Genomic DNA, 8,994 nt, shown 5'->3' on the forward strand with positions numbered 1-8,994 from the left:
TTTGTGTTATTGTTTTGTCTCGTCTATTAGTTCTCCTTACCGTAGTGGTTCTTTTAGTTTTTCTTCTATTTTTTTTTTTTTTTTGCAATTTTGTCAATTTCTCTCCCCCTCCCATTTTTACATTGTGTGCTTGTGTATTTTCTGTAAATATTTATTTATTTATTGTTTTTTCTTTCACAGGCTAAATGTACTTGATGCTGTGTTGATTTTGTCCTCCTTGTGTTTCCTCCGTTTTCTATTTTCTCATTTTTGATTCTTTGATTTAGATAAGACTGTTATAAGACTTATTGATTAGCATTGTTACCATAGTTACCATAGTTGGTGTTGCTTTCCTTCACCATTTTTAGTATTCTGTGTGTTTTAAAACTTTTAATTCTTAATTTTGATACAGTGTTAGTGATTAGTATACCATAGTTCATAGAGTTAGCATTCTCTAGTAGAAATATTAGCATATTGAGTTGTTAATTTTGGTTACCATTTAGCTTGTTTGATTTCTATTTGTTTCCCAGTTTTTGTTATTACTTTAGGTGACTAGTAAGAGTTCCCAGTGTCAGAGTGCAGGGTGGGGGGTGGGGTGGGGATCCCACCATGGAAGGCCTCACCGCCTTCAGCAGTGAGGAGGAGGTCCTGGATGGGTACCAGGTCCTCAGGGTCCTCGGCCAGGGCGGTTTTGGGCTGGTGATGTTGGCCTATCATTGGGAAAGCAGGACCCAGGTGGCTGTGAAGGTTGTGGAGAATGGTGGCCAGCACTCCTGCAGCTTCCAGCAGTTGTGCACAGAAGCAGAAATAATGAAGGGGCTGCATCACCCTCACATCATTCAACTACTGCAGGTCAGGCACACCACAGAGAGGGGCTACATTTTCATGGAATACGCAGTCAGGGGGGACCTTAGATGTTACATGGTAGAACGAGGGTACCTGCTGGATGGAGAGATTCGTCAGCTATTGAAACAAATTCTATCCGCTGTGCATTACTGCCATTCGCAGCACGTGGTGCACAGGGATTTAAAGTTAGAAAACCTGCTTCTCGACGCCCACCTAAACATTAAGTTGAGCGATTTCGGTCTCAGCTGCAAACTGGCTGGTGGAGAGCGCCTGAAGAGTCTGTGCGGGACCTTTGCCTACTGTGCGCCCGAGGAATTCTTAGGTGAGGAGTTCTGCGGGTACAAGGCTGATGCCTGGAGTGTGGGCGTGATCCTGTACGCCATGGTGGCAGGCTCACTGCCTTTTGTTGGAGAGGATTGTGTGGAGCTGCGGGCAGCCATCCTGTCTGGATACTACAGAATCCCCCACTATGGAAACCCAGAGCTGTGTAACCTGGTGGACAGCTTACTGACCCGGGACCCTGAGGCCAGGCCCACAGTGGCAGACATCATGGGCCACCCCTGGCTCCATGCAGGACATGGAGCAGCTGGAACCAGTGATGAGTTTCTGTTTCTTCCACAGGAGCAGGAAGGATGGGAATTCCCATGGGGCCTCTGCCCTCCACTGTGGCTTCATGAATGGGATGACCCCTTGCCCCCTGTGCCACGCTGGGGGATCTCCCAACAGCAGGGCTTCAGCATCCCAGAAATACATGGGCGGAGCCAAGTGGAGCCTGCAGCACCTCCTCAGGGTCCTGAAGCTCGAAGCTCCCTTGAGGACCTGGGATTCCAGCTGGGCCATCAAGCAGGCTCCCTGCCACCCAGGCTCCCAGCCAGTGCCTTGTGCCCAGGACTTCAGCAGGATCACAGCAAAGGGAAGCCCACGCCTCAGGCCATCCCTGGTGCTCAGAGCTGTCCCGCTCTCCAGTGCCTCCAGAAACACTCAGGCTGCAACAGCAGAGCCCGTGAGTGTGCCGCTCTCAGCTCCCAACCACTGGTGCTTGCAGGAGACCAGTCGGGGCAGACTCCTTGCCGCCATGGGACTCCCAGTGTGAGCAGCAGTGAGTCCTGCCGGACAGACAGTCCCCAACGGGCCGTGTGGACAAGGAGCCCCGCTGTCTGTGCAGTCCTCAGCCAGGATGCTCTGACCTCTCTCTCCACCACACTGAGCACCAACAGCAGTGAGGCTGATGGAGAAGTCAGGAGCTGCTCCCCGGGTGCCTCAGAGGAACAGAGCATCCCAGGAATGCAGCAGCAGGAGGAGGAGCAGAAGGCAGGGACCTCAGACACGCAGGCCAGAAAGGGCAAGGGGCGCCTGGGGATTGGCAGGAGGATCATCCAGTGCTTCAGCTGGATGTGTTGTGTCCTGCCAGCCCCAGAGGAAAGCCCTTGAGTGCAGAGAGGAAAGTGGCCTCTCAGTAGCCTCTTGGGAAATGCCCCCGAGGAGGGGCCCTTCCCTGAGGAGTGTAGCAATGAAGGGGTAGTCAGTGACTCCTGTCTGGGAGGAGGGCAGGTGATAGGCAGTAAGAGAAACTGCAGGCAGAGAGGGAAGATATTGTTGCATATTTCAGATGGCCAGTAAGGAAACATGTTTTCATGGTTAGGGGTCATGACCTTTTTCTAACACAGAACATGGTGCTGGATTTTGTTTAGAAGATTAATCCATGAACATCACTCCCTAGTTAAACTTCCTATACCCAGGCCTTATTGGCCCCCTCCCTTAGTCTCCCTTCTGGCTTGCAAGAGTATGATTTTCTCACGAAAACCTATTTTGCTTTTTCTCCCTCACCCTCATGATCCGTGTTGGGATTATGTGAGAGAAAGAATGGACTTGAACTTCCTGCAGCATCGTTGGTGCCTGACATGGATGGACTCAGCTCCATGGGAAAGGTGAGTAAGGCAGACTGCTTCTCTGGTGTTTGGAAAACCCCTGATCTTCTACATGGTCATTTTTCTTTTAGATTCCCCAGGTCTCCGAGCCAGTTCAAAGCGATTGGTGTGGGATGCTGGTTGTAAGATACAGGGCCCACGTTGGATGACACTCTTTGTCCTCCTCCCACTTTATTCTGTCTTTGATTATTGCCTGCACTCTGTGCTCAGGTGGCTCTCTGCCCTGGGAAGTCTTCTCACCCTGATTTCCTTCTCCAAGCCCAAGTTCCCAGGTCCCTGGATGAGACACTCCTGCGACAACTTAGAGCTCCTAGATCTGCACTGAGGAGCCTGCATTGCAGACCGAGGTGGCCTCTCCCATTGAGCTGTCTTCCTGTGTGCCCCAAAGAACTCAGGACCCACATGTCTGGGAAGAAGTCACCTGGCACCTTAACTCGTGCCCATGCTTTCCGTTTTCCTGCCCAGGTTTTTCTTTGGCAAAGAACATGTTGGAAGTCATTCCTTCCCAGAGCCATGCTCCTGAAGGTGACTCCCAGGGAAAATTTCTATCCTCAGGCCACACCCACGTTCCCCCTCTGCACATTCAACAGTTCTGCACTTGCCCACCCTCAAACTTTGGCCACAAGAGAGTTAGTTGAGACCCCCTTTGTAGAGCCTCATTTCCAAGTTCAGACATGATGCAGGGACAGCAGGAGTGCCAGAGGACAGAGGCAATGACTGCTAGGGGCAGCGCGAACCTCAAAGACTCAGCGACTCCTGGGAGAATGGGGGGGGTCCTAAAACTCAGCTGCTGTGGGGGGGTGAGGAAGGAGGAGGCAGCTTCTGGGGTCCACGTGGTGACCTAGTGATTCAGTGGCAGTGGGAGTGCCCAGGGAAGGAGCTGGTGGGGCCTGGGGGCCGTGTGGTGGGGCCTGGGAGTTACAAGAGGGCCCAGATAACCACAGGGGAGCCCAAGAAGAAGTAGGAAGAATCCTTGGGCAATCATAGGGAGGCTGCTGGGGACCGTGCTGGGGGCCCCATGACGGGTGGCTCCTGGTGGCTGCACTGGGGCATAAAGATGTGGCCTCACTCGGTGTGCCTGAGGAAGCAGAAGGAGGCAGCCAAGGCAGGCCATGAAGTGGCAGGTGCTGGGGAACCGTGCGGGCTGCCCAATGCTGCAGTGACAGCAGGGGCGCACAAAGATGGAGGCAGTGGCTGCTAGGGACCACCGAGTGACACCAGTGACTTATTGGCAGCAATGGGAGCCGGGCCCAGCCGCTTAAGGTAAGAGGTGAGCAGGGTAAGGCCCTGGAGGGTGAGGAGGGCAGCTGGGCCAGGTCGTGGAGGACAAGGAGGGGAGCAGGGTTTGGCCCTGATGGTGTTGAGGTTAGTGGGGCCTGGCCCAAGAGAGCAGCGTGCTGAGAGGGGCCCAGCCCTGGAGGGGGAAGAGGAGAGAGGTGCCCAGCTCTGGAGGGCAAGGAGGAGAGTAGGGTCTGGCCCTGGAGGGTGAGGAGGGGAACAGGGTCCAGCCTTGGAGGGCAGTGAGTGGAGCTGGGCCCAGGCTCTGGTTTCAAGGTGGGGAGCAGGGTCCAGTCCTGGAAGGTGGCGAGCAGAGTGGGCCCAACCTTGGAGGGCGAGGAGGCAAGCAGGGCCTGGCCATGGAGGGTGTTGAGGGTAGTGTGGCCTGTCCCTGTAGGGAAGCCCTGAAGTGGGGCCCAGGCTCTGGAGTGTGAAGGTTGGAGTGGGTGCCAGGTTCTGCAGGGCAAGGAGAGGTGCGGGACCTAGGCGCTGGAAGGCCAGGAGCGGAGCAGGGGCTGGCCCTGAAGGTATGGAGGGAAGCGGGGTCTGGCTCTGGAGGGAGGACAGGGATGGGCCTGTGGGGAGAAGGGCCTGGCTGTGGATGGGGAGGAGGGGAGCAGAGCCAGACCAAGAGTGCGAGGAGGAGATTGGTGCCTGTGGGGAGCAACTCGGACTATACTGTTACTGGAATTAATACTTATTCTATACATCTGCTCTCCACAATATGGCGCTGGGAGAGGAGCAAACAGCTTCTACCCAGCTGCCTCTCACCAACTTGATTGACTGAGCTGCAGGAGCTGATCTTGCTCCTGATTGGAGGAGAGCAGCGTACTCGGCATGTGGGTAGCAGAGTTGGGATTGGTGGAAGAGGACTATAAAGGAGGAGAGAGACAACATGCACCAGGAACATCTAAGGGGAACATCTATCTGAAGGAACACCTGTGCAGCCCCCGAGAGAGCCGGCCGGCGGTGTGCCGCTCCCCCGCGGAAGTGGGGAATGTGGCAGGGGGAACCGCCCTTCCACGGAGGTGGAAGGGTCGGTAGCCACCCCGGGAAGAACCAGCAGCAAACCCGGGGAGGGCCGAGCAGACAAAAGAACAGCGCAGGGTCCTGTGTCGTTCCTCCATGAAGACGGGGAGCGACAGTGCCAGCCCTGGAGCATGAGGAGGGGAACACTGGCCCTGGAGGTGAGGAGGGGAGCAGAGTTTGGCCCTGGAGGGAGGCCAGGGCCGGGCCTGAGGGGAGAAGGGCCCGACCCTGCAGGCTGAGGAGGGGATTGGGGGCCAGCTCTGGAATGTGGTGAGGGGAGCAGGGCCTGGCCCTGAAGGACAGCAATGGGAGCTGGGCCCAGGCCCTGGTGGGCAACTAGGGGAGTGGGGCCCAGGCCCTGGAGGACAAGGAGAGTGGGGCAGCCCTGCTGGGTGCCTAGTGCCACAACTGAAGGGAGCAGGGCCTGGCTCTGTAGGGCATGGAGAGGAGAAGGAGCCCAGCCCTAGAGGGTTGCCAGGGCCCTGCCTGAGGGGATCATGGCCCTGGAGGGCAAGGAGGAGAGAGGGGCATGTCACTGGAGCATGGCCAGGGCCCTGCCTGTGCTCTGGAGCCTATGTCCTGTGGCCTGTGACCTGTGTCCTGAAATCTGTCCTGTGTCCTGTAGCCTGAGTCCTTTTGCCTGTGTTCTGTGTTGTGTAGCCTGTATCTTGTAGCCTGTGTGTTGTGTTGTAGGGGTGTGTCCTGTGGCCTGTATCCTGTGTCCTATGTTCTACAGCCTGTGTCCTGTAGCCTGTGTCCTGTGTCCTGTTTTGTGGCTAGTGTGTGTGTCCTGTGGCTTCTGTCTTCTTTCCTATAACTTGTGACCTATAGCTTGTCCTATAGAGTGTAGCCTGTGTGCTGTAGCCTGTGTCCTCTATCCTGTGTCCTATGTCCATTAGCCTTTTCATGTGGCCTGTGTCCTTGTCCTGTAGACAGTGTCCCATTGCCTGTGTCCTATAGCATGTGTCCTATAGCCTGTGTCCTTTGTCCTGTAGCCTGTGTCCTGTGTCCACTGGCCTGTTTCTTTCTGCGTGTGTCCTGTGGCCTATGTCCTGTGTCCAGTGTAGTGTTGCCTCTGTCCTATAGCTGGTGTCCTGTGTCTTGTTCCCTCTGTCCTTTAGCCTGTGTCATGTTGCCTGTGTCTTGTGTCCTGTAGCTTATTTCCTGTGGCCCATATCCTGTGTCTTGTGTCCTGTAGCCTGTGTCTTATGTCCTGTGTTCAGTGTCCTGTAGCCTTTGTATTATGTCTGATAGTCTGTTCCTTTGTCCTTTGTCCTATAGGCTATATCCTATCCCCTGTGTCCCATGTCTTGTATCCTGTGATCTGTGTCCTGTAGCTGTGTCATGTGTTCCATATTCTGTGTCCTGTAGCCTCAGTCCTGTGTCCCGTGTCCTATGTTGTGTAGCCTGTGTCCAGTGTCTTGTAGCCTGTGGCCTATGTATGCAACCTGTGTCCTGTGGTCTCTGTCCTCTAGCTGGTGTCCTATGTCCCCTAGCCTGTGTCCCGTGTATTGAGCCTGTGCCGAGTGTCCTGTAGTCTGTGTCCTGAGCCTGTGTCGTGTGTCCTATAGCCTGTGGCCTGTAGTCTTTGTCCTAAAGCTGGTGTCTCTTTGTAGTAGCCTGTGTCCTGTGTCCTGAGCCTGTGTCGAGTGTCCTGTAGTCTGTGTCCTGTGTCTTGTGTCCTATAGCCTGTGTCCTGTAGTCTTTGTCCTAAAGCTGGTGTCTCTTTATAGTAGCTTATATCCTGTGTACTGAAGCTGGTTTCTTGTAGCCTGTGGACAATGTCCTGTAGTCTGTGTCCTGTGTCCTGTAGCCTGTGCCCTGTGCTCTGGATCCTATGTCCTGTGGCCTGTGGCCTGTGACTTGTGGCCTCTGTCTTGTGTTGTGTAGCCTGTGTCCTGTAGTCCATGGCCTATGTCCCGTAGCTGTGGCCTTTGTCCTGTGGCCGGTGTGCTGTATGCTGTGGTGCAGGATATTGGATATGGCTACAGAACACAGGTTACAGGACACAGGACAGAGGCCACAGGTCACAGGCCACAGGCTACAGGATTCAGGACATAGGCCAGAGGAAACAGGACACAGGATAGAGGACACAGAATACAGAACCAAGGACAAGGGTAGAAATCAGGCTATGGGACACAGGACACAGGCTACATGACACAGAACACAGGACATAAGATAGAGTCTATGGGACACAAGACACAGGACATAGGCCACAGGACACAGGCTACAGCACAGAGGCCACAGGCTACAGGACACAGGACATAGCCCAGATAACACAGGACAAGGGATATAAGACACAGAATACCGAACACAGGACACACGATACAGGACACAGGTTACAGGCTCAGGACATGGGCCAAAGGCTACAGGACACAGGTTACAGGCTACAGGAGACAGGACAAAGGCTAAAAAACATAGGACACAGGACACAGGCTACAGGACATAGGGACAGGCTACAGGACTCAGGACACAGGCTATATACATAGGACACAGGTCACAGGACAGAGGCTCAGGACAGAGGCTATGGGACACAGGACAGAGCTACAGATCAAAGGATACAGGCCACAGGCTACATGACACAGGAATCAGGCTACACGACACAGGCTGAAGGAAAGAGGGAACAAGACACCGGACACTGGTTATAGGATAGAGTGTCCTGTAGCCTGTGTCCCATAGCCATTGTCCTGTGGCCTGTGGACTGTGTCCTAGATTGTGTAGCCTGTGTCCTGTGTCCTGTAGCTTGTCGCCTATGTCTTGTGTCCTGCATCCTGTGTCCCGTAGCCTGTGTCCTCTAGGCTGTGTCCTGGTTCCATATTCTGTGTCCTATATCCTGTGTCTTGTGTCATCTGGGCTATGTCCTTTGTCCTGTAGCCTGTGTCCTCTGTCCTGTAGCCTTGGTCCTGTGTCCTGTAGCCTGTGGCCTCTGTCCTGTGACATCACAGACTACTGGACACAATACACAGGTTACAGGACCCAGAACACAGGACATAAGACACAGGCTATAGGACTCAAGACACAGGACATAGGCCAAAGGACACAGGCTACAGCACAGAGACCACAGGCTACAGGACACAGGATAGCCCAGATGACACAGGACACAGGATATAGGACACAGAATACCGAACACAGGACACAGGCTATGGGACACAGGTTACATGATACAGGATATAGTCCACAATACACAGGAATTAGGCCACAGGCTACAGACCACAGTACATAGCCCAGATGACACAGGACACAGGATATAGGACACAGAATTTTGAACGCAGGACACAGGCTATGGGATTCAGGTTACAGGCTCCAGGATATAGTCCACAGGCTACAGGACACAGGTTACAGGCTACAGGAGACAGGACAAAGGCTAAACAATTTAGGACACAGGACACAGGCTATAGGACACAGGGACAGGATACAGGGCTCAGGATACAGGACACAGGACCCAGGCTACAGGACACAGGACAAAGGCTAAAGGACGAGGACACTGGCTACAGGTCACAGGACTGAGCCTCAGTGTACAGCACACTGGCCACAGGACAAAGGGCACAGCTATAGAATATAGGACACAGACTACAGAACACAGGACACAGGGTAGAGGACATGGACACAGGCTGCAGCACACAGGCTACAGGACACAGGCTACACAAGATAGAACACAAGCTACAGCTTTCAGGGCATAGGCCAGAGGATACAGGACACAGGATACAGGACACAGAACACAGAACCCTGGACACAGGCTAGAACACAGGCTAAGGGACATAGGTTACACACTATAGGCCATAGGGTTTAGAACACAGGATACAAGACATAGGACACAGGACACAGGACACAGGACAGAGGCTACAGGACAGGACACAGGATACTCAATGGATACATAGGCCACAGGCTACAACACAGAGGATGCAAGCTGCATGACACAGGCTGAAGGACACAG

The 8,994-nt window shown here is 54.0% G+C and overlaps 1 pseudogene; it reads left to right on the forward strand.

The window, feature by feature from the left end:
- Positions 1-588: 588 nt before the first annotated feature.
- Positions 589-6,397, forward strand: LOC149120368 (MAP/microtubule affinity-regulating kinase 4 pseudogene; annotated as a pseudogene).
- Positions 6,398-8,994: the final 2,597 nt, after the last annotated feature.

Source organism: Oryctolagus cuniculus, chromosome 19 (assembly GCF_051225735.1).
Source record: "Oryctolagus cuniculus isolate XC-2025 breed Fujian yellow rabbit chromosome 19, ASM5122573v1, whole genome shotgun sequence".
In the NCBI taxonomy this organism is placed as follows: domain Eukaryota; kingdom Metazoa; phylum Chordata; class Mammalia; order Lagomorpha; family Leporidae; genus Oryctolagus; species Oryctolagus cuniculus.